The 25,528-nt window shown below is 45.0% G+C and overlaps 1 protein-coding gene and 1 non-coding gene across 5 annotated transcripts in view; one reads left to right on the forward strand and one right to left on the reverse strand.

Moving 5' to 3' along the window:
• Positions 1 to 25,528, reverse strand: part of LOC126480876 (protein TANC2) — a 655,944-nt gene that overhangs the window by 176,953 nt on the left and 453,463 nt on the right. The gene's annotated exons all lie outside the window — the stretch shown is intronic.
• Trnas-gga (transfer RNA serine (anticodon GGA)) lies at positions 6,872 to 6,955 on the forward strand. Its single transcript is given in 2 exon segments — positions 6,872 to 6,911; positions 6,921 to 6,955. It is a non-coding gene; the product is annotated as a tRNA-Ser (tRNA).

The raw sequence follows: 25,528 nt of genomic DNA on the forward strand, positions 1-25,528 counted from the left end.
CTTTGGACCATTTACACCTGCGCAGGCAACAATTAAAGTCCTTTTGCAATACGAAACTGCCGGCCGGTGTGGCCGAGCGGTTCTAGACGCTACAGTCTGGAATCACGCAACCGCTACGGTCGCAGGTTCGAATCCTGCCTCGGCCATGGATATATGTGATGTCCTTAGATTAGTTAGGTATAAGTAGTTCTAAGTTCTAGGGGACTGATGACGTCAGAAGTTAAGTCCCATAGTGCTCAGAGCCATTACGAAACTATGGACAAGTTGATTACATGGTAACTGTGTTCATATCTTGTTACCATTCGGTCATTTTCCACGTGCGGAACTAAGAGTCCTGATTGCTCAAAGTCCTCCATATCGCCCACTAGTGCGAAACCAGAGCGCGGAACAGAACTCGCTGGTGACCTTGCGCTGTCCGCGCCTCGGCGGCTGCAGCAGGCTAGGGATGGAGAGAACAGCAACGTGTGTGTGTGTGCAGGGAGTCGCGAGGTCACGGCGACAGTGAAGGCGGTGTCGCTTGGCACGCTGCCCTGCCCGCTGCAACGGCGCGACTTCCGCGACGCCGACACCACCGACGCTGACGTCAGCGCCGCATTCCCGCTGACGGCGGGCCGCGCGACGCCTCGGAACGCTCCGCGCACCGCCCGCCAGCGGATCGACTCGCTCCGGCCTGCCTCCAGGCAATGTAAGCCTCGCAGTATCTCCAGCTGTGGCCGCGTTTCTTCAGGTCCGGAACACTGTTCTGCACCGTTGCACAGGAAACAGACTACAGGGCGAGTCAAAAGTCCTTGGACACCTTCATAAGTTGGAAGATTAAAGGGAAAATTGAAATGTGATGATGGGAAAATAGGTTTGACGTGGGGCCGCAACTTTTGGAGTGAATGTCATTCATCGCCGCCACCTTGAATCCGTCAGTTTTGAATTCAAGTCATTTTTTTAAAAAGGGAAGGGGGGTATGACATATCGAATAACACTCGCTTGAGCTCTGGAATTTAGTGGTGTAAATTGTTTGTGTCTATATCTTGTACAGTCTAGAGGTTATTAATGTTCAAAGTTGGGAAATTAGCTTCTTACCGACTGTTACATGTTCTACGTGTTGTCCATCCCGTGCTATGGGGACATCTTGAGCAGATAGTGTATGCTGAGAGCATCCGTGGTTTGAGACACCTGGAGGAACGCGTACAACACGCCTGTGACCAAATTGCAGGAGACACTCTCGTCCGTGTGCAGACACAGTGGTTGCGGCGACTACAGTTTTGCATTGCATGCCTCGGGCATGGATGTGTGTGATGTCCTTAGGTTAGTTCGGTTTAAGTTAGTTCTAGGTTCTAGGGGACTAATGACCTCAGATGTTAAGTCCCATAGTGCTCAGAGCCATTTGAACCATTTTTTTCAACACGTATAGACTATTTCACGTTGACCTAGAATCACGAAATTTGGTGAGATTGTTGGTTTCGCAGTATAAGTAAAAGAAAGAATCCGAAAATTGTTAATTATATCACATACCAAAATATTTTTTTTATCACACGTTATCCGATTTCGAACTTAAAATCACAACATTCTCGTAAGCCTAGGAAATCCCAGGAGCAATATTTTGCCAGTCTCAATGTCGACAACAGGCAAAAAATCGTCAAGGTTTCCGATTCCCGGGACAGTTGAACTGTCTATAGACACACGTAAGTTCATACGGAACCCTCAGCAGGTGAGTCCTGTTCGCACCTGACCATTTCTTTCCTTTATTGGACATACAGGCATTTCGAGAGGTGATCGTTTAGAGATCTGCAGCTTCGGTACAATTCATTTCAACGACGGTATTGCACAAACAGAGTCTCTCGTAACAAACGCGTATATCGAAAGCTAAGGGCTATAAAACCATTCCTTGTTGCCTCTTCCCATCTGCCGTGGATATTTTTACTAGCGGCAGAGGCACCGGCACTACGGGCAGTCACGTCCCGGGCTGTGTACACGGAGCTGACGCGGCTGCGAAACAGCGCCGGATAACGCTTCGTCACGTATCAGCCAGTCATCCTCGGGCCGGTGCTATTAATTCTTCGGAGTAGTGAACAGCTGGACCACACGCCTCGCAACCGATGTCTAATATTAACCTCTCTCGTCTGACTCCAGGAAGACGCAAACCGGCGCGCCCGTTATTTGCACGTGGCTCTGTGATGGCCGTGGGAAGTTTAAGACCTTATAGCGCGGTCGCACGCACCAGTCCCCTCATCCGCGGAGCAAACAGACTCGGGAAGAGATGTAAGCAGCACTCCACCCAAGGCGGCAAGTGGATACTCGCTGTGAAACCGTCTTCCTTTCTCAACAGCGAACGGCTAGATGATTACATTTGCAACTGCTGTCCAGCTGGGTGAGAAGACGTCTGGCTCACATTTGATCTACTGGCCTATTTACTAAGCTGGTCAGACACAGTGGTACAATAATCCAAGCTATAGGGTATTTGTGTTTATCGATTAACTTTAGACACAAAAACGGTTGTGGTAAGACCTAAAATAGACAGTTAGGGAGACACGCGATCCGTAATATTTCACTATAAAGTAATTTGCCTTCACTGCCATATAAAGAACCAGTTGCAAACCGGTTTTAGTTATTGAACAACCATCTACAGATCTATGAAATGTGCCGAATGAAGTTGTGCAGTGGTCAGCACATTGGACTCGCATTCGGGCGGACGACTGTTCAAATCCGCGTCCGGCCATCCTGATTTAGGTTTTCCGTGATTCCCTAAATCGCTTCCGGCAAATGCCGGGATGGTTCCTTTGAAAGGGCACGGCCAATTTCCTTCGCATTCTTCACTAATTCGATGGGACCGAAGACCTCGCTATTTGGTCCCCTCCCCCAAATCAACCAAGCAACCTATCTATGAAACGTAAAGGAAAATGCTTATCAGTAAAGTAAATCACGTTAGTCAGAGCTCAAAAATAATTAAAAATAAGACAGGATAATATATCGTAGCTGGTCATTCAACTCGTATCATAAAGCACGTTGTGAGTTGTACACAAGAAGAGTGCGTTGCAAACAGCAAATTGTCAAGGTGCTCAAAACATGCCCATTGCACTACCAGCATGAAAGGCAGTCACCACAACGCTGGACGCTATGCTTCCCTATGCGCCACCAGCAATGGATAGAGCTGTTTTTAATTTCGATATCTATACGAGGAGTTTTTTAAAATATAATTACCGTTTTGAAATATGCCGGTTGAAGCTTTGCTCTCGTCCTATTGCCCATACTCGGAAAGCATCTTCAAATATGCTTTCGCTCGCATGATCGTGGAGGAGGAGATAAGTATTTAACGTCCCGTCAACAACGTGGTCAATGGGGATGGAGCACAAGCCCCGATTAGGGAAGGATGGGGTAGGAAATCGACCATTCCCTTTCAAAGGAGCTGTTCCGGCATTCGCCTGAAGCGATTTCGGAAAATCACGGGAAACCTTGATGGCGGGACAAGGGCCTGAATCGTCGTCCTTCCAAATGCGAGTCCAGGCCGCTAACCAGTGCGCTACCCTGCTCGGTCTTCTACTTCAAGCTCTTTGCTTTCCATATTTTGCTGGGTGGTACTAGCGACCAAAATAAGAAAAGTATGTCCAGTATGGCTCTAAAGTGCGTACCTTATCAGCTACGAGCACTTGTTCATCTTAGCTACTGTGAAACTCATCTGTTCTACTGAACAAAAGCGCATAATTCTTAAGGCATCTATTTTAAGAGCCCATGCTGACTTGACAGTTTCTCCTTATTTTGAACCATACTATCACCACCCAAAATATGGAAAGCAAAGAGCGTGCAGCAGAAGAGATTTGTTTCACAGTATCGAAGATGGAGAAGCGCTCATAGCTCTTAAGGTACGCATTTTTATGTTTACTAGATATTTTTGCTTCGAATGATCGTTCCTATCATATCCTTGAATATCGACCATTGCTCCTGGGACACCCTGTCAATATGGTTCAAATGGTTCTAAGCACTATGGGACTTAACATCTGTCATCAGTCCCCTAGTCTTAGACCTAACTAACCTAAGACATCACGCATATCCATGCCCGAGGCAGGATTCGAACCTGAGACCGTAGCAGCAGCGCGGTTCCGACTGAAGCGCTTAGAACCGCTCGGCACAGCGGCCGGCCATCCTGTCAATAATACGATCTAATACTGTTGCACTAAAGACTTGGCAAAGACTACAAATGACTGTGAAATAGCTGAATAATGTGTCTATGAAAACGAACTGTTCTTTATGGAATGACGCAGTATATTCTGACGCAAGTTAGCTAAGAACAAAATTTATCGCCTGCTGATGGAGCACGAACCCTGGAACCGGTTGTAATGATGTATATGGTACCAAAATGACTATCAACGGTCCATTATACACTGAAGCGACAAAGAAACCGGTATAGGCTTGCGTATTCGAATAGAGAGATTTGTAAACAGGCAGAATACGGCGCTACGGTCGGCAACTCCAATATAAGACAACAAGTGTCTGGCGCAGTTGTTAGATTGGTTACTGCTGCTACAATGGCAGGTTACCAATACATAAGTAAGTCTGAACGTGGTGTTATAGTCGGCGCACGAGCGATGGGGCACAGCATCTCCGAGGCAGCGGTGAAGTGTTGTTTTCCCGTACGACCATTTCACAAGTGTACCGTGAATATCAGGAATCCGGTAAAACATCAAATCTCCGATATCGCTACGGCCGGAATAAAGATCCTGCAAGAACGGGACCAACGGCGACTGAAGAGAATTGTTCAACGTGACAGAAGTGCAACCTTTCCGCAAATTGCTGCAGATCTCAGTGCTGGGCCATGAACAAGTGTCAGCGTGCCAACCATTCAACGAAACAGCATCGATATGGGCTTTTGGAGCCGAAGGCTCACTCGTGTACCTTTGATGACTGCACGACAGAAAGCTTTACGCCTCGCCTGGGTCCGTCAACACCGACATTGGACTGTTGATGACTGGAAACATGTTGCCTAGTCAGACGAGTCTCGTTTCAAATTGTATAGAGGTGATGGACGTGTATGGGTATGGAGACAACCTCATAAAACCATGGACCCTAGATGTCTGCAGGGGACTCTTCAAGCTGGTATATGGTCTGTAATGGTGTGGGGCGTGTGCACTTGGAGTGATATGGGACCCCTGATACGACTAGATACGACTGACAGGTGACACGTACACAAGCATCCTGTCTAATCACTTGCATCCAATCATGTCCATTGTGCATTGCAGCAGGACAATGCGGCACTCCACACGTCCAGAATTGCTAGAGAGTGGCTCCAGGAACACTCTTCTGAGATTAAACACTTCCGCTGGCCTCCAGACTCCTCAGACATGAAAATTGTTGAGCATATCTGGGATGCGTGAAGAGATCTTCACCCCCTCGTACTCTTACGGATTTATGGAGAGCCCTGTAGGATTCGTTGTGTCAGTTCCCTCGAGCACTACTTCAGACAATAGAAAAGTCCATGCCACGTCGTGTTGCGGCACTTTTGCGTGCTCGCCGAGGCCCTATACGTCCGTAGGCAGGTGTACCAGTTTATTTGGCTCTTCAGTGATTTTATTTATATTTCATAGCGTCGGATGCTGCCGAAACATAATACGGGACGTATATTGAAACACGGACTGGCGGCAGTGTTTTCATTCTTAGTTCAAAGTTACAGCTTTTTGTAAAATTAATTCAACTAGGCCGAGGGTGCACGATATTTCGGCACAAGGCCCGTTTCTGCTGAAACGATGGACGCCTCCTCTGACGCGGGAGAGACGTCACCAACTCGCGCGCGAGCTCCTGGCGTGGGGCAGTCAGCGCTTTATTTTCATGCAGCCAGCGCCTCGGGTCCATTCGTGGGTTTTAATGTGAGCACGGAGGAGTGGGCGGCGAGCGGAACCCGGACAGGACAGCGGAGCTGCGGCTGGTGGGTGGCTCGCACTTTACGACCTGTCCCCGCGGCGGCGGAACAAATCTCGCCTCCAGGCGACGACCAACTGGTCGCGCAACTCACACGGAGTCCAGCGGAAGGGCGTCGAACGGTAACTAATGGAAATGCTGTTCTGCCGTTCACATCCATTCAATAATACTTTTTTTTTCCTTTGGAGTGGAATATACGAGCTTTTCGGAATAGTCGGGTAAGATATTAGTCATCCCCTTAAAGAAGCACACATGTCGCTCTGAAGCGCTTCAAAGATGGTTCAAATGGCTCTGAGCACCATGGGACCCAACTGCTGAGGTCATCAGTCCCCTAGAACTTAGAACTAGTTAAACCTAACTAACCTAAGGACATCACAAACATCCATGCCCGAGGCAGGATTCGAACCTGCGACCATAGCGGTCTTGCGGGAAGCGCTTCAGATGATGTACAGTTGGTACCAGACGGTCGTGTAAGTAGTGTTAGTGAAGCGGAGTATATATGCGAGGCAGTGTTATGGAATTAGTGCAGTAAGATGGTCCGACTAGGAGATCAGACGGAGTGGCAGCAAGAAGCTATCGTGTTTGGACATGCCCGTGGCCACATCGTGAATGACGTTGCCCAATTTGTCGGCGAATAAACACCGACTGTCCAACGTGTCTATGAATGGCGTTCAGTAAGTAACACCAATTTTCGTTGCAAAGATACAGACGAGGCGGAGTATTCCCGCTTCAGCGCCTACAGTTCCAGCAAGTTCCGATAGGTGGCGGCGGTGTACGTAGCTACACAATATCGTCTATAAGGGAGGCGCGCTCGAAGCAGAGCAGTTACTGAATTTCTTTTGGCGGAAAACCAGAACTTCGCAGGTATCATAGGTGCTTGCAGACTGTCTCAGCAGATCAGGCAGTGAACAAAAGCACGGTGAGTCGTTGGCCGAGGCATTTGTCATCATATCAACAAGGTCTCGCTCCAGCCGGAGTGGCCGAGCGGTTCTAGGCGCTACAGTCTGGAACCGAGCGACCACTGCGGTCGCAGGTTCGAATCCTGCCTCTGGCATGGATGTGTGTGATGTCCTTAAGTTCGTTAGTTTTAAGTAGTTCTAAGTTCTAGGGGACTGATGACCTCAGATGTTAAGTCCCATAGTGCTCAGAGCCATTTGAACCATTTTTTGAACAAGGTCGCGCAAACATGTCTGATCTCCCGCGTGCCGGTTGTTCGCACACAGCTGTGACTCCTGCAGTGTTAGAACGTGCGGACACTCTCATTCGAGGTGATCGATGGATCACAATCAAACACCTCGCTACTCGACTGGATGTCTCTGTTGGTAGTGCTGACACATTCATCCACCATTTGGGGTACTCAAAGGTGTGTGCCCACCTGGTTCCTCGCCGCCTAACAGAAGACTAAAAAGTGCAACCAAGGACCATCTATGCAGAATTGCTGATGTGACTATTTTTGTCGGACATCGTCACACGCGATGAAACAGGGATTCATCACTTCGAACAGGAAACAAAATGGCAATCCATGAAGTGGCGCCACACTAACTCTTCGAAGAAAATGTTCAAAGCCACACCCTCAGCCGGGAAAGTCATAGCGACCGCCTTCTGTGACTGAAGGTGTTATCCTGTTCGACGTCCTCCCTCATGGTGCAAATGTCAACTCTGAAGTGTATTGTGCTATCCTAATGAAAGTGAAGAAACTACTTCAACGTGTTCGTCGTCACAAAAACGCAAACGAAGTTCTCCTTCCCCATGACAACGCTGGGCTTCGCACAATGCGCAACCGAGAGAAGCTCACAGAACTTCATTGGACTGTTCTTTCTCATCCACCCTACAGGGCGAACCTCGCACCTTCCGACTGCCATCCGTTTGGCGCAATGAAGGATGCACTCCGCGGGAAGCAGTACGTGGATGATGGGGAGGTTGCTGATGCAGCACGACGTTGGATCCGACGTCAACCAGCAGAGTGGTAGCACGCGGGCACACAGGCCGCCCCGGGACGGTGGCTTAAGACCATCGCATTGAAAGGAGATTTAGTTGAAAAGTACGGTTTTGTAGCCAAAAGGGTGGGGAATAATGTGATACATTGCAATTCTGAACAAAAACCCGCCAGGGTAGCCGAGAGCGCTACCACGCTGCTTCCTGGACTCGGGTAGGCGCGCTGGCCCCGGATCGAATCCGCCCGGCGTATTAACGACGAGGGCCGGTATGCCGGCCAGCCTGGATGTGGTTTTTAGGCGGTTTTCCACATCCGGCTAGGTGAATACCGGGCTGGTCCCGCAGTTCCGCCTCAGTTACACGACTTACAGACATTTGAAAACGTTCGCACTATTTCATGACTTACACTAGACGCAGACAGCTGGGGTTCGGGGTGGCGTCAGCAAGGGCATCCGGCCACCCACTGCAATTAACACTGCCAAATTCGTCATAACAAAGCCGACCTCGCGTTGGAGCGGGACGAAGGCCCGAGAAAGAAAGAGAGAAAGAAAGAAATTGCAATTCTGAACAAAAACAACCAGCTTTCAGAAAAAAATGCGTTGTATTAGTTATTGAACGCCCCCTGTACAAGCAATTATGTGTTACTCGCAGTCATGTACACGGCAGTCGTAAGAAGATCTTAACCTCGTTACTGATAATCGATTTCGAATCCGACCAGAATTACTGCTGTCAATGAATGGAGGTCCATATCCAGCAGTTTCCGGGCGAAGGAAACTGTATGAAATGGACATTTGGAGTCTGGTACTTCGCAAAATTCCGCTGTTCGTTGAGGCACATACAGCTGCATGTATCAGCTGGGCACTGCAACACCTACACTGGACAGTAGCTGACTGGACACGTGTAATGTGGTCTGACGACCCACGATTTGGCCTCTTCTCAAAAATGGGGGCCGAGTACTTCGAAGGGACAATGAGTCGTTTAAGCCGCAATGTATGGGGGCCAGAGGTTATTCCTTTTTCGTACCATCACTTGCGCCCCTTCATGCAGATTACTGCGAATGTGAACCAGGATGTTTATTTCCGTTTCGATAACCGGATATTACCCTGCATCTTTACGACGAGTATGCTGTGGATACACGCGTCTGCCAAGCTGACAACAGCCGTGTCCGCAGACTGCACACATACGTTGCCCTATTGTCTCAGGCATCTTGTCTCACGTTGACTGGCTCACTAAATCATCCGATCTGAATGTCGAAGAAAGTGTCTGGGATTACCTGGATCAGTGGGTGAAGCGTACAAATCAGTATGATTAGTAGGTGGCTGCACATGGATATGACGTACATGAACAAAACTGTAAACGTAAGTCCATCTTGCGATTATGGAGTATCGGACTGCGGCTGATCGATGTATTGTAAAAACAGTATTCCAACATTTGTTATTTTTATAGCTTTTTATTTAGGTTACCAGTTTCGACTCCTCAGTAGAGTTATCTTCAGGCCCTGTGACATGAACGACAAGAAGCATTCAGTCGTACAAGTATACTACAGGGAACCAAAATTTGCGTCCGGTTTCTGTGGAAGACTTCACGAGCATTGTGTGCTCTTCAGACATGTAAGAAAAACTGTTTTTGGTCCCTCTTTCTCGCCAAATTTAGGACATTAGTAAAGTTAGAGCCGGCGTACACGGTACTGGCTGTCTCGTGCTTGTGATTAATTTTTTCCGTTGTGCTTGTGTTCATAATTTCTGACCACACTTATCGATCCACTTATGTCACTGCTACTAGTGACGCATCACCCGGTACTTTCAGATCAGATAAGTGTCGGAATGTAAATCAGTAGGGAAGTTGTGTACTCGTCACTATAAGGACGGGAACCAAAGCCAGCCCACCCTATTACTAGCACAGCTTGGTTTAAACAACCTCTTCTGCAATTACATTATTTCTCTTCCTTAAAATCGAGTAAGTTTAAAAGTTCCGGTAAGATTCCCTGTTCCAGTCATTATACATTCACGATCTTTAGCCTAAGTCGCCGTGCTACAGTACTGTTCTCTCGTATGCTCGTACAATTTCTGATGAGGATACATCTCGTCCAGCGAAAGTTACAAAACAGGAATTTAAGGGATTTATATTCCTTGGGGTATATATATATGTGTGTGTGTGTGTGTGTATGTGTGTGAGAGAGAGAGAGTATGAAGGTTTTGGTACGAAACACCAACTTTCCACCTCTTCCAGTTGGCATCAGCTAAATACGGAATGAACGACTACGGATTTTTGAATGTCTCCGGTAGTCATCAGTGGTGACGCTAAATTCGTATCAACACTAGTATCCCTTCCTTCTACTCTTCAAATCATGCGGGACGATTTGCTGCCCGTACATGTAGGACTAACGCCGGTATTACACTATCAAATTTCTTTGACAAAGATTTGATCAAAGATGTGATCAAATATTCGTCGAATATATTTGGCAAAGGTCTTTGACGTGGCGCTAAAAAGGGGTATAACACTGTCATCATATTTTTCGTCAAAGTTCAAGATGGCTGACAACAACTTGTTACTAACCGCAGCAGCTGCATGTACCACAATTACACTGTGCGCACAAGCGGAAGAGAAGCGGTGGGGGTGGCGGGGGGGAGGAGGGAGAGGAGGAAACGTACCTGGGTGATGTCGTGGGTTTTACGACGACACGATAAAAGCATTCAACAAAACTTGTTATGCGAGCTTATAGAGGAGGACGTCAAGTCGTATATCAATTGCTTAAGAATTAATGAGCATACATTTCTGTATGTGCTCAGTGAAGTGTATCCTTATATCACAAAGCACAGTATTCACTTTAGAGCTGCTATATCTGCAGAAGACAGGCTCACTGCAACACTCCGATTCCTTGCAACAAGAGAGAGGTTAGGTTAGGTCAGGTCTCCAATCTTCTTAATCTACTTTTGTATTCAGGGTGCCTCACGTTGTAAAGCTCCTCATCAGCTTCATTCATCTTTTTTTAATTTTGTAGTTGTCGGTACACACCAATTGTATATACCGACAATGTTTATAAAAACACTACAGATGACAGAATGCTGCAGCGATGCTAGCGCTCCACGTGGTAACATGTCACATTGCAGTGAACAGAAGACAAGCGACTTCTTTGATCAAATGTTCAGCGAGGCCCTAGATTTGATCAAATATTTGACGATATTTGACAAAGTTCCCTGTTACACCATCAAGTTTCTTTGACAAAGATATTTGACAAAGATATTGGACAAAGAAATTTGATAGTGTAATACTGACCTAAGTGCAGTCAACTGTTCTTCATAAATTCCATCTTAGTCTGGTGGCTACACCTAAAGAAAATTCAGTACCTGGGCCTGACATACGTTGCTTTTCTATTTGTCTCTTTCTAACGCACTGGATGACCTCACGGTTCTAGGCTTTAGGAAACAGCGTGGTAACAGCCATAATGTTAACTTCAGACAGCCAGAATCTTAACTTCAGAGAGTCTTGTATGGCAAGTACGATGTAGTCAAGGTGATAAATAAATGTTAGTGGGTTCTGTGTGACATCCAGGAACTTATGCATCACAGCGGGGGACATGGGGCGCTGGGAGTAGCATCCGGCGGCAAAGTAGCAGCGTGCACTTGCTAGGATGGTGATCGCATCGTCTGCTGTGCAAATACGGGAGGGTGATGGAGAGAGCCGGTATGGTGAGCGTGAGAACGCAGCGGACACCCGGCGGCAGGCTCCGTGGGAAACGCACGTGGGCAGCGGCTAGCTCTGGAAGACTCCAGCATCTCGCGCTATGCCCGCCTGGTCCGGCCCAGCGGATGGACACGGCACCCGAGAGCGGAGGAAATCCGGGCGACCTCCATCAACGAGGAAACAGCTCTCATTCTGACTGCAATGTAGGGTTAGAATCTACGTGCCAAAAATAAAGTACAGTATATGGTCAAAAGTTTTCAGACATTATCACCGAATGCGGTTTGCATGACGTCAGTTTGGGCACCCGAGGACGTATGAGCTTAGGCTCTGACGTCAACATAATAGACGTTTCCTCTGTCAAAATTTGGAGAGGTCTGGGCCTGAGCACGAGAATGCCAAGATGTCTTGGCCTACAAGTTTGGTCAGTCCGGCAGGCATATTCTGCGACAAATGTGTTAAGAATGGCTAGGTCACTGTCTGAGATGCTACAGTAAAGCCGAGACGTCAAAGAGGACCTAAATCAAATCTTCGCTCTAGTAGGCCTGAGAAATTTACTGACAAAGATGACGAATTATTAAACTATTGTTATTCGTATATTGTAAAAAATCATTTGGTTGCGAGAGAAGAAGTAAATTATGGGAAACAACGTAAATTTAAAGTGTCTTAGAAATATTTTATTAAAATAATTTAAATCCCTTATATGAATCAGCCAGTAAAAATTCAGAAACGGCAAACCAATAGCAATAACAAAGTGGTCTTAAATCTGGGAATAAAATAAAGGTGCCCAATATGATCATTACCATTTAAGACACACATAGTCGTGGTCACATAGGAGTAGAAAAGGCACTGTCAAAAAACCATAAAATTGAGAATGTAATTTTAAATTCCATTTTATTTGTAGATGAGCAGTGTTTGTGCAGCTATTCACAAGACGACCGGCGATTAGCTACCAATAAGCTGGAAAATATAGTCAAAATTTTAGCCTGAAAGGTATCTGTGGGAAAACCAAGGCTATGTGTTTCCAGGGGAAATCATATTCAGGTCTAACATACCTATAAATTGTTAAACTGTTACCACGAGTGAAGGGAGATTAACAATCAAACAAACAAAAATATCGAACATGTGTGGTACAATTAACAGGACATTAAGGGGGAAATCCAGAAATTAACAGCCGGCCGGAGTGGCCTTGCGGTTCTAGGCGCTACAGTCTGGAGCCGAGCGACCGTTACGGTTGCAGGTTCGAATCCTGCCTCGGGCGTGGATGTGTGTGATGTCCTTAGGTTAGTTGGGTTTAATTAGTTCTAAGTTCTAGACGACTGATGACCTCAGAAGTTAAGTCATATAGTGCTCAGAGCCATTTGAACCATTTTTGAACCAGAAATTAACACCATTAAGCAATGTAAATTTGTGCCAGCCAGAGTATTAACGTCAGCGGTGAAACCTCATCGATGACACAGTGGCTCCGAGGTACGATTTTTCAGATGTGTCATAGTCAACAAACTCGTGGACAAAGAAAGAAATAATTATATGCGAAAGGAACTGAGCATTTTTAAACGGAATAAACAATAAAAATGGAAAGAAAACATTTGAAAGAACGGATAATACCAGAATTTTAATAGTCTCGTTGGAGTAAAACCAATTGCATTCAGTAAAGAAGGAACAGGCAGCAGGTTTAATCCTTGACTATCAATGACATGCTTCTCACATGCTGCAGAGAATTTTGTTGCAGCTGAGAGATATGAGTGGAGTAGCGATCCCTTGTGAAGCGGTTTCATTCGGTTTTCTTGATGACGCTGCTGCCAAAAAGGCACTGAGCACAAGAATAAATGCGCGGTCTCGTGTCGCGGCCATTCGTCTATGGCGCAGAGGTGGAAGGGTTTGCGATGAGTCATAGCAAATGACCTGGCACTCAGAGAAGTATGCGTCGGCGCGACATGTGTCTGGTGAAAGGCAATTACTCGAGATGCTGCGCTGACAGTGAAATTCGGTGAAGATCTGATGCAACTTACCCCGGTTTGGTCTCAGGCCATTAGTGTTGGTAAACAGGAAACGTCGTTCTTCAAATACTCTTGCCACAATAGCCTGCACAGTTCGGCAAGGCACCTTCTTCCAAGTTCGAGACGTTGTTTGCCAGTTGACATTGGAGGCTTAGTCACCAATGATGATCCCATAACGATGAATACTGGCGCGCATTAACAATTGCTTTGTGATAAGTGTAAACAATACACGTGACAGTGGAATACGGTACTGTAGTGACGCAATCTGCTACATAAAAGCTGCTCATTTATTGACGTCTCTGTTTTATTTGCATGCACATCTAGGTAAGAGTGAGAAATTAGTGTCTCATTCACATTTGGGGTTCCTTGGACCACCGTGACTTAATTTTGTGCCCCCCGTTGGTCTGTATCTTTTCAATCCAATACGTCCTTATTATGGAACTGACTTTTTTCTACATTTCTTTTCGAGATTCATATTAACCAGACGTTAATTTGAAAATTTACCAACGCAAAATCAAAGTGATCGAATTTTCGAGGATACAAGCATAGGAGTACAAAAGTTTACAGAAAGCAAAGGAACACACACACACACACACACACACACAAACAAACGCGCGATAGAACACTGTGTCTCACGATCACTACACGATTCCTGCTGAACAGAAAGTGTCGCACTGTGCAGTACTGTAGCATTAGTGGAGCTGACGGATATATGAAACCAAAAACGTTCCGAAAATATGCACAGTAATAAGTAATAGCTGCCATTTTTTTTCATATGGTTTGATGCCACGACGAGCCGCTACGACTTCCTTTCCTGTGCCAACCTCACCTCAGAGCACACCCAACATCGTCAATCACTTGTTCGATGTATCCCAAGCTGTCTACCACTCTCTCAAGTACCATAAAAGCTATTCCTTGACGTCCTATCATACTGCCATTTTTCTTGTCAATGTTTCCCACTTCTTCACATTCACTAGCAATGTCATCAGCGATGCTTTCACCATGAATGTTAATCCCACTCTTGAACTTTTCTTTAAATTCTTCTTCGAAATATAAATTGAACGGCAGGGGTGAAAGACTGCATCCCTTTCTTACATTCTTTATAAATCGAACACTTCGTTCTTGGTTTTCCATTCTTATTTTTATCTCTCGCTTCTGGTATATATTGTATATTATCCGCCTTACTCTATAATGTACACAAAAATGGTTCAAATGGCTCTGAGCACTATGGGACTTAACAGCTGTGGTCATCAGTCCCCTAGAACTTAGAACTACTTAAACGTAACTAACCTAAGGACATCACACACATCCATGCCCGAGGCAGGATTCGAACCTGCGACCGTAGCAGTCGCGCGGTTCCGGACTGCGCGCCTAGAACCGCGAGACCACGGAGGCCGGCATAACGTACACCTATTTTCCTGAGAAAACCCTGGCATACGAGGACAACATAGAAAAATGTTTCCGAAAGAGATATAGTAACACGAAAAAAATGTGTGGAACTGTTAGAAGTGTCAAATTACATAAGATAGACAAACGTAGAATTACGAGTGCAATCGCTAAGGACAGTTATATAAACGGAAGTTGCAGTAGCCGGTTATGGAAAAATCTTGTAGCCACACAAACAGCAAATCCCTTTGTCGCATATAGAACGAAATGGAAAAATAGTTTACATTCCAAAGATGGTGCTTTACAAAACGGGCTCCATGTTGGGTTGAGAAAAAAATAGTAAGTTTACTTTTTCCAGTTATCATTCTTTCCACTGGTTTGATGATTCCCTTAATCTGTTGCGTTGAGAAAAAAAAATAGTAAGTTTACTTTTCCAGTTATCATTCGTTCCACTGGTTTGATGATTCACTTAATCTCTCGCTGTCTTGTGTCGCTTTTTTCATAGTTCAAATGGCTCTGAGCGCTATGGGACTTAACTTCTGAGGTCATCAGTCCCCTAGAACTTAGAACTACTTAAACCTAACTAACCTAAGGACATCACACACATCCATGCCCGAGGCAGGATTCGAACCTGCGACCGTAGCGGTCGCGTGGTTCCAGACTGTAGCGCCTAGAACAGCTCGACCACCCCGGCCGGCACTCTTTTCATCTCTACGCATTTGCTACACCTAAAGTCCTCACTAATCTGTTTTATACATTCTAATCTTGTGTATTCTACAATTTTCCTGTCTCTCTTCCTTACAGTGAAAGTCGCTCTAACTTGTCCATTTTAGGCAGTTTTCCATAGACTATTCCGAACTTATTCGTTCTCGTACTTCTAAAATTTTAGCATCCTTTTCTTAATCATCATTCCAAATGTTTCTATTTGATTCTTCTCTGGTTTCCCATAATTCACATTACACTGCCATACTATTTTGTGATACAGATATAAAATTTTCCCAACTTTCTTCCCACATGTCCCGCCAATGCTTGAGAGCTGAAGAGGTATTCTATTGAACAAGGCTGTTTTCGTCCATCCTAATCCGCTTTTGGTGTCTACCTTACGTGATCTATTTTGTATAATCTAGCGTCCTAGTACACTTCTTATACTGTTTCTTGTCCAGCTTTGTTAAATATGCTGCCATTCTTCTGTCTCTGTTCATCGCTGGCGCTTATGCTTTGTTTGTCCCTAATTCTCAATCCTAAGTATTCCATTCATCATATACCATATTTACTCGTGGAACAGTGACAAAGCTGTCGAGAGTAAATATATTTAACTCTGAATGGCGTTGTAACTTCCTCGACTCTTTCTCTCAGGCGCGTGGCACGCCATTCACCAGTCTTCCTTGCCAAGGTCTCATCGGCTAGTCAGAGCGCTTAAATTACCAGCCATAAATGCCAGGAAGGTATGGAAAACAGCAGGAGCTTGCCAGGTGCCCCGAGAGGAATGTTCGAAGCAAGGTTGACGAGTTGACTATGACGATAAGCGCAAAGGAAAGAAGCGCCGAGGCCGCCTACTGAGGAAGGAGTCCAGGAACACAGAGATGGGGACTGATAGCTATTTTATCATCGTGTCCTTAAATGAGGCCGACAAGCACACACCGTTCAGTGGCCGTCTCTGTTCTGTACGAGTCGCATTCCGTAACTCACTGGCTTTTTCAGGCGACAGAGTGTGACCTTTTATTGTGAAACTGACTTTCTCTGCCTTTCATCAGCTACGTGGAGCAGTTTCTCTGGAAGCCGTCGTCAAAAAGGGGTGTGGCTGCCATTTCGTATTAGGATGTTATCTAAAACAAATCTATTTGAACGTTGTAGTCCTTGAATTGAGTTATGGCTCAATAAAGCATCGGACATACGAGGTAAATAAACATTATAGTAGTTGGAGATCTCTTATCATTCCACTGCAGTACCTTGTAGGGTACAAGTTACTGCACTGCTCGAGATATGAGAATGTTTGTTAATAATACAGTGGCGAAAGAACGAGTTGTAGTACGCAGGTGCGCGTTGTAAATGCTATTAAATAAGTAGCAGCTTATGAACTTTTTGAAGAATATTGGGGCAATTATTTAACACCTAATTTAGTTTAAGAATGAAGCAAAAGCAAAACCTGCGTGGATAGCCGAGCGTTTTAAAACGGCTACGGGGAGGTGTGCCGGCCCCGGATCGAATCCGCTTGGTGGTTTAACAACATAGGTCGGTATAAAATTAGTAAAGACGAGTCATGATCGCACAGCTATTACGAATATATAATTGATGACTTAATAACAGTTGCTATGGAAACAGCATCCTCGTAATGCCATCTGTTCCCTCCAGAGATCATTCTGGTTAAGCTATCACGTTGGCTCATTATGTAATGTCCATAAAACTGGTTTTAACTTTTACGATGTCCATAGGATACAGAAATTCCTGTTTTTTTAGCTGTTTACATTTAATTTTATGTACATTTTTTTAAAAAACTGACGTTCAAATCTTAACATATGACATGTCAATCACTTCCCATTGGCTGACATTGACGCCATGCGGCACATGCGCATCATCTTCCACTCTATTTAACCCGTGGCTGCTCAGCGATCAAATGGTTCAAACGGCTCTGAGCACTATGGGACTTAACATCTAAGGTCATCAGTCCCCTAGAACTTAGAATTACTTAAACCTAACTAACCTAAAGACATCACAAACATCGATGCCCGAGGCAGGATTCGAACCTACGACCATAGCGGTCGCGCGGTTCCAAACTGTAGCGCCCAGAACCGCTCGGCCACCCCGGCCGGCCTCAGCGATCAGCAGCAGAGCTTTGCGACTGGGGTCTGCGTAGCTTTTCCAGCCGTCCTCATCGTCAGCTAGATGAGTAAGGAGGATACATCATTTTAACGTATATTCCTTTCAATGTTTTCCGATTTCTCTATGTAAATCAGCACTTTTTTATCTTTACAGTGCATTATCTGAAGTTGGCCTAGAACTAGAGGCTGAAACTGGTAAAATTGTGCGATCAAGACTGTTTTTTACTAATTTTACTTTAATAACAGATCCTGTTCCCAATAATACTATCTTATGAAGGTCGGTGTGCCGGCTAACGAGGATGTGATTTTTAGGCGTCTTCCCAAATCCTGTACGCAGCTCGTGGTCTCGCGGTAGCGTTCTCGCTTCCCGAGCACGGGGTCCCGGGTTCGATTCCCGGCGGGGTCACGGATTTTCACCTGCCTCGAGATGAGTCTTCATCATAATCACCATTCATCCCCATTACGGTCGGAGGAAGGACCTTGCCGAGTACAGCGGTGACGGTCTCCGGCATCGTCTCCTACGCTCTGTCAAGCAGTATGGGACTGCATCATCATCCCAAATCCTACTGGATGAATATCGGACTAATATCCAAGTCCCGCCTCAGTTACACGATTCGCAAACATTTAGAAAACTTCCGCTCATTTTCACATGGATAACACTACACGCAGAGTGTTTGGGGGTGCACGTATTCCGTCCATGGGGTAACGGGATGGCGACTGGGTGGATTGTCGGCCACTTCTTAAATTTCTGTTGGTCCATCATTGACAGGCGACATCGGTTGGTGAAGGAATTATCAATGTCAATGAAAGCCACCAAAAGCTGTGTAACTTAAGATGTTATTTTATTTTATTTTGAGGCCACCAGTTTCAGGCCCCATACGCATGTTTCCAAATAAACGAAAATGCCATGTATAGCCATGAATCTCTGGATGTCGTGAATTCAATCGTTGTACTAGTGCTTCATTCGAGCTGCTAAAGTTGCTATCAAGTCTTAAAATGAAGCACTAGTGTAACGATTCAATTCATGACATTTAGAGATTTATGGCTCTATATGACACATTTTCGCTTATTTGGAGAGATGAATATGGGGCCTGAAAACAGCGCAGTGAAATGCTGAAACTAGTTAAAGTAGCATCTTAAGTTACACGGCTGTTGGTGATTTCACTGACATTGACAATTACTCCTTAAATTAGCCATCCCATATGCGTCAATAACCATACCGATGGAACCGCGCGACCGCTACGGTCGCAGGTTCGAATCCTGCCTCGGGCATGGATGTGTGTGATGTCCTAAGGTTAGTTAGGTTTAAGTAGTTATAAGTTCTAGGGGACTGATGACCTTAGAAGTTAAGTCCCATAGTGCTCAGAGCCATTTTGAACCATACCGATCCTGCGCAAATGCGGGATAAATCTACAAGAAAAAGAAGAAGAATGAAGTCAAAGAAAGCCATTTGCACTATGTTGCATAACCGGAATAAAAGGACTCTACAGATTGGAAACTGAGAAGCCATACAGGCAGAGCAGCGCGGCCTTGAATAAGAACTTCACGAAACGCAGACGTTACTCTTTCGAATTTACGTCTCTTCTTTGACCACGTCATTCTCAAGTTTTCTTTAAACTTGTAAAGAAACGGATAAAATAAGAAAAGGCTTTTAGGGAATATAAGAGGTAGTAAAGGGGATCTCACATGGAGTTAAAACCCCCATATACCTATATAAGACAATAGGTGTCTGGTGCAGCTGTTAGATCGGTTACTGCTGCTACAATGGCAGGTTAAAAAGATTTAATTGAGTTTCGATGTGGTGTTACAGTCGGCGCACAAGCGATGGGACACCGGATCTCCGAGGTAGAGATGAAGAGAGGATTTTCCCGTACGACCATTTCACGAGTATATCGTGAATATCAGGAATGCGGTAAAACATAAAATCTGCGACATCGCTGCGGCCGGAAAAAGATGCTGCAAGAAAGGGACAACGACGACCGAGGGAATCGTTCAACGTAATAGAACGGCAAACCTTTCGCAAATTGCTGCAGATTTCAATGCTGGCCATCAACAAGAGTCAGTGTGCGAACCATTCAACAAAACATCATCAACATTGGCTTTCGGAGCCAATGCCCACGCGTCTATCTTTGATGACTGCACGACACAAAGCTTTACGCTTCGCCCGGACCCGTCAAAACCGACATTGGACTGTTGGACTGTTGATGACTACAAACATGTTGCCTGGTCCGATGAATCTTGTTTCAAATTGTATCGAGCGGATGGAGACAACGTCAGGAATCCATGGACCCTACATATCAGCAGGGGAATGTTCAAGCTGTCGGAGGCGCTGTAATGGCGTGGGACATGTGCAGACGATACGTCGAGATACGACTCTGAGAGGTGACACGTACGTAAACATCCTGTCTGACCACCTGCATCCATTCATGTCCATTCAGCATTCCGACGGACCTGGGCAATTCCAGCCGGACAATGCGACACCTCACACATACAGAATTACTACAGAGTGGCTACAGGAACACTCTTCTGGGTTTTCACTTCCGCTGGCCACCGAACTCCCCAGACATGAACATTATTGAACATATCTGGAATGCCTTGCAACATGCTGTTCAGAGGAGATCTCCACCCCCTCATACTCTTACGGATTTATGGGCAACCCTGCAGGATTCATGGTGTCAGTTCTCTCCAGCACTACTTCAGACATTAGTCGAGTCCATGCCACGTCATGTTGCGGCACTTCTACGAGCTCGCGGGGCCCTACACGATATTAGGCAGGTGTACCAGTTTCTTTGTCTCTTTAGTGTATTTGTCCTTGCTGGAGATCCGCTCCCAATGACCTCGACTTTGACTGGACGCTACATTCTGAACTTGGTGCCCTACTGAATGGGAAACACAGACTTCTTTTTATTTTTAATTTCATTGTGGCGTAACTTTGGGAGGCACAAACAGCGTGAGGGTGAGCTGTTGACGCCGCAGCCTCGCTGGGACTGCCAGTCCCGCCAAGTGCGGGCCGCGTCGCTGAGCAACGCGTGAAGACGAAGACGACTCGCCGTGACGCAACGGCGGCGCGGATCCGCCCGACACGCGACACCGCCTCTTGCGTCGGCTGCAAAGCGATACTTCCGCCGTCACCACACACGGCCTGTTTACAAAACCCTTTTTTCTGCCTCTACTCCTCTCCTTGTCCTCTCCTGCTGAAACGTGCTCAAATATTTGTGCCATATAATCATTTTTGGAGTAGTGATTAGAAGATCAGGAGGCCAATCCAGTGTGATTCTTTTAAGTAAACGCCACGACTCGTAGCTAACAGTTTTTTAAAGACGACATGTTTATTACCTTTGACGTGCATCTTATATTTCACTGTTCACACACTCGACATGTTTCATAACAATTAGGTTATCGTCAGTCATCCAGCCAAAAGAAAAACACGAATGAAAAACGATTGTCAGATACCCTCGATTTACAAACACTCAGTTCTCGCCTATCGGTAACTTACAGGAACAAAAAAACAGTAGTTGTGTAATCACATTTAAGAATGTGTGTATTTAAAATATATGTCTTATTGGAACAGAACTACCAACATTGAAACTTTACAATATGTACGAGTAGACACTTCTGTTCCTTTGGCTCTGGTCTTGATGCTTTCATGTTTCATGAATCGTAACATTATTATTATTCATATCTAGCGACATAAATGGTATAATACTATAACAATGTTTTTCCCAATTTTAGTTACTGTTGACAGCTACAGTACGCATTTTCCTTAAAAAAACCTGTATATTTCGTTAAAACATACATGTAGCTGCGGTTACCTGTGACGACATGCTAGACAGTGTAATGTTTAGTTTGAGACTTCCAAAAGGTCTGTGATCATTTGATTTCAGCAATTACAGTCAACTAGCAGTTGGCATTATGCTGTTCAACGAGTATGTGGTTGATCTATAGCTTATCGCTGTTGATATGTTGCATATGAGTAATAAATACGTATATTATTGACGAATACATTTCAGCCTTTATAATTAGTGGAATTATTTTACGTAAGATTTCCAGAGATTTAATGTTGGCGGTTCCAGTAATGATGCATATTATCAGTAAGTGTGTTCTGAGATTTGCGGTTCCCAAGATGTCCGCACTCATCAGCAAACATAAATATATTACATGGCATTTCAGGATTTCTAGGCGAATTTCATTGACGAAATCTTTTGGTTTTATCAGTTGTGGTGCTGTTACATCGTTTCGACGAGTTCCCTACTCCTCATCTTCAGGCGAAGTCACGCTTGAGTAGAAAACTCGTCGAAACATTGAGACTTGACGCTAGGGCTCGACTCGTAACCCGAGAAGATTTTACCAACAAATAAGTTTTTTCTTCCACGCAAGTTTGCAGTCAGAGAAGAGTACCTGTATTTCATTTTTATTTTTTGTTTTGGAAAGGATGTCTGTTGGTAATAAAATGTTCCTGCGTGTTAACAATAAACCATATTCCTCCGTGTTAACAACAAACCATACGTTGCAGCTTAAAGACAATAAAGATGTCGTCTTTTTGAAAAAAAAATCTCGTAAGTCATCCAGAAACAGGTATCTTTCGCTCAAGTAAAGTGGAATAAAACCTTCGAAATACAGAGAACACAAAGAACGAAGTACAGAGGCAGACTAAAAATTTACAATACCTACAAAACTCACGTGGGAGTGCGACGCGAACATCTCGCAGTGTAAGGTTTTAGGACAGCGTGTTTCTTGTTACTTTACACTTCAGAGGAACTTATGACAAACTACTGTACACAGTTTGGGTATAGGAAAACGAAGCAAAGACGAAATAAGCGAACTGTCATTGAGAAGAGTCTTGGGTCTTGATTAACATAAAGTGGGATGGGGATCGTAAAATAAGTTAAAGTATTTCGTCGTTTCGGAGCAACATTATACACTTCGCGGATGTACGGAAGACATCAGAAACGTACAAAGAAAGGGTCTTTTTCTTTCAACAGAAGAGCTTTGCTCGTCTCAAATACTGACAAGGGATTGTGACAAATGATCCCGAATGTGGTTGTCTTGAAGTCAGTATTGTGAAAATTTTAAGTTTCTGATCTGTCTCTTGCCTGTGAAATGATTAATCATGGAAAGGAATTGCGTATGTTTCACCGATTTCGATGATATGTCGCTTTTCTAAGCGAACTGGTGTCTTCTGCATTTGTTGAAATGCCATGTACATCAATCCACTAGGGCTCCAATCATTCATCAAAAAATTAAATGTATTTGAGCATCACGAGTGTCTAGCTTCAGCATTGGTAGCCCTTGTCAAGTGGTAAAAAGAAGCAAACACGTCAGTCGTTTATGTACCGAGCAAGGTGGTACAGGGACTAACACACTGGACTCGTATTCTTGAGGACTACGGTTCAAACCCACGTCCGGCCATGCAGATTCAGGTTTTCCGTGATTTCCCTAAATCAGTCCAGGCAAATGCCGGGATGGTTCCTTTAAAAGGGGGACGGCCGATTTCCTCCTCCATCTTTGACACCATCCTAGCTTGTGCTCTGTCTCTAATGACCTCGATGTCGACGGCACGCTAAACCCAATCTTCCTTCCTTCCTTCTTTCAGTTGTTTATAATAGCAAGCAGGACACGATATATTGTAAGGTTATGTGAGCCTCACTGCCCCCATTTTTAACTAATTTGTGCCTGATGTTATTCTGAGAAGCTCAGTAATGTATGGAAATACTGTAAATGTAAACGTAATTCAAAAAGTACTTTAAGTGAAGTGAAGCGCAGCTGGACAGCAGCAAACTCTTTAGCGCGCAATCCCCGTAACTATAGTAGTTGTGAATCTTTGAGTATGGACTCTTAAAAAAAAAGACAATTGATTTACTAAAAAAAAGAGGACTGTTAATCTGTATCTTGTGGAAAGAGGGCGTGTTGCTAGGGCGTCGCTCAGAACGTATTGTTGCATTTAATGAAAATTGCTGTTTCAGTGATAAAACCGAGTAAAGTATGTGTAATAGTTGCCAAAAATTTATGTACACAAATTTTCTGGAAGTGAAGAACAGGAATATCTTGCTTTTGGAAAAGGAGGTGAACTTCATTGTCGTCGCCGGCTATCAATCGACAGAAGGTGAAAGTGTACAAAGTTCACTAAAATACAGGAAAGGAAATGCATTCTCTGTAGTTTTCATTCAATACGTAACAACCTATCATAATTTCTTAATTGCAGTAATTGGATTATGTTCTTGTATAATAGTATGATGCTGAACTCCACTGACCAATTTTGATGCAGCAGAACGTGTAGTTTGAGGGAAGTCTGTGTGCTAAGCAATCTTTTTTTCTCACGAAAAGCAGACTGCTGTTTGATCTTATTTACTTACAACAGTGGTTGGTTGGTTGTTTGGGGAAGGAGACCAGACAGCGTGGTCATCGGTCTCATTGGATTAGGGAAGGAAGTCGGCCGTGCCCTTTCAGAGCAACCATCCCGGCATTTGCCTGGAATGATTTAGGGAAATCACGGAAAACCTAAATCAGGATGGCCGGACGCGAGATGGAACCGTCGTCCTTCCGAATGCGAGTCCAGTGTCTAACCACAGCGCCACCTCGCTCGGTACAACAGTGGTCCCTTAGGTACGAAAAGCTATCCGCAATACGGCCAAGTAACTAACAGACTCAGCAATCAAAATTCAGGTACGAGTTACGACTTAAAGTAAAAATCTCAATCAAAAATCGCTCTCTCTCTCTCTCCAAACCCATATATAAATATTCATATTATTAAGATAAAAGTCATTTGATATGTTGAAGCTCGCATCGATGCAGGCAAATATCGCAGGAGTGACAGCTTTCATTTTCCTATTAATGTGCAACTTCATATACATGAATACGTAAGAGTTGTATGAAGACGTGCTGCCAGCTGCCTTGTCAAGCAGCTGCAATGGATTACCTTATCCATTGGGAATGAGTGTTCTGGAGAATGTCGCAACGCATATGACAAAGAGTCTGAGTGTGTACTGACTGTTATGGCTGTGCCTCGCCTTGAGGCATTGCACAGTTACATTTCGTTCGTTAGTCTCGCTGTAAGTCTGTGGTTAGCAAGAAGAAGAACGTTGATTCCGCAGTCGACCCGCCTGTTACGGAGACAACGCAACACGGTACGGTGGGGAGTGGCCTTCAAAAGCGGCGCAGAGTGGAGAACAAAGGTTAGAGGATAATTGTGGTAGCAGTGCAGTTGCGGAAATCAAAGGCTGGATCTGCGGAATGTGGGCCGTGCGCACGGGCGGCAGTATCGTGAGCGCTCGCAGCCGCGGCTAGCGCACGAGTGTCCAAGGACGCGGGCTGGAGAACCCGGAGGAGACGCGCTGGAGCAACAGGTAGTGCCGGCTGCAGCAGACCGCTCACTGCGCGGTGCATCGAGGCGACGCGTCCCTGGCTGAATCAGCCGCGTTTTGTTTACTTTGCAACGTTCTCGAGACCTTCCAGTCCCATGATACAACGCAAACTGAATAGCGAGTTAGCGTCACCTCGACATCTTTACGATGTGTTGATCTGCACAATACACATGGAAGACCAAGAAAGACTGTATTAATGTATGACTTTTACTGCTTCGAGTTCAACCTGTACGTCAAAGTAGGAATAATAGAAACAAAAGGAACTTTCGGAAGTGTATTAAAATTCGGCGTGAAAGGTTATCAGTGATAAGATTCGCTGGTGACATTCCTATCGTCAATGAATGTGACGAAGCTTTTGGGTGGAATAGGCAGTCTAGTAGCATAGGACATGGAATGAGAGAAAACCAAAGAAAGACGATAATAACAAGTAGCGAAAATGGGATTA

The sequence above is a fragment of the Schistocerca serialis genome, chromosome 5 (assembly GCF_023864345.2).
Source record: "Schistocerca serialis cubense isolate TAMUIC-IGC-003099 chromosome 5, iqSchSeri2.2, whole genome shotgun sequence".
Taxonomy (NCBI): Eukaryota; Metazoa; Arthropoda; class Insecta; order Orthoptera; family Acrididae; genus Schistocerca; species Schistocerca serialis.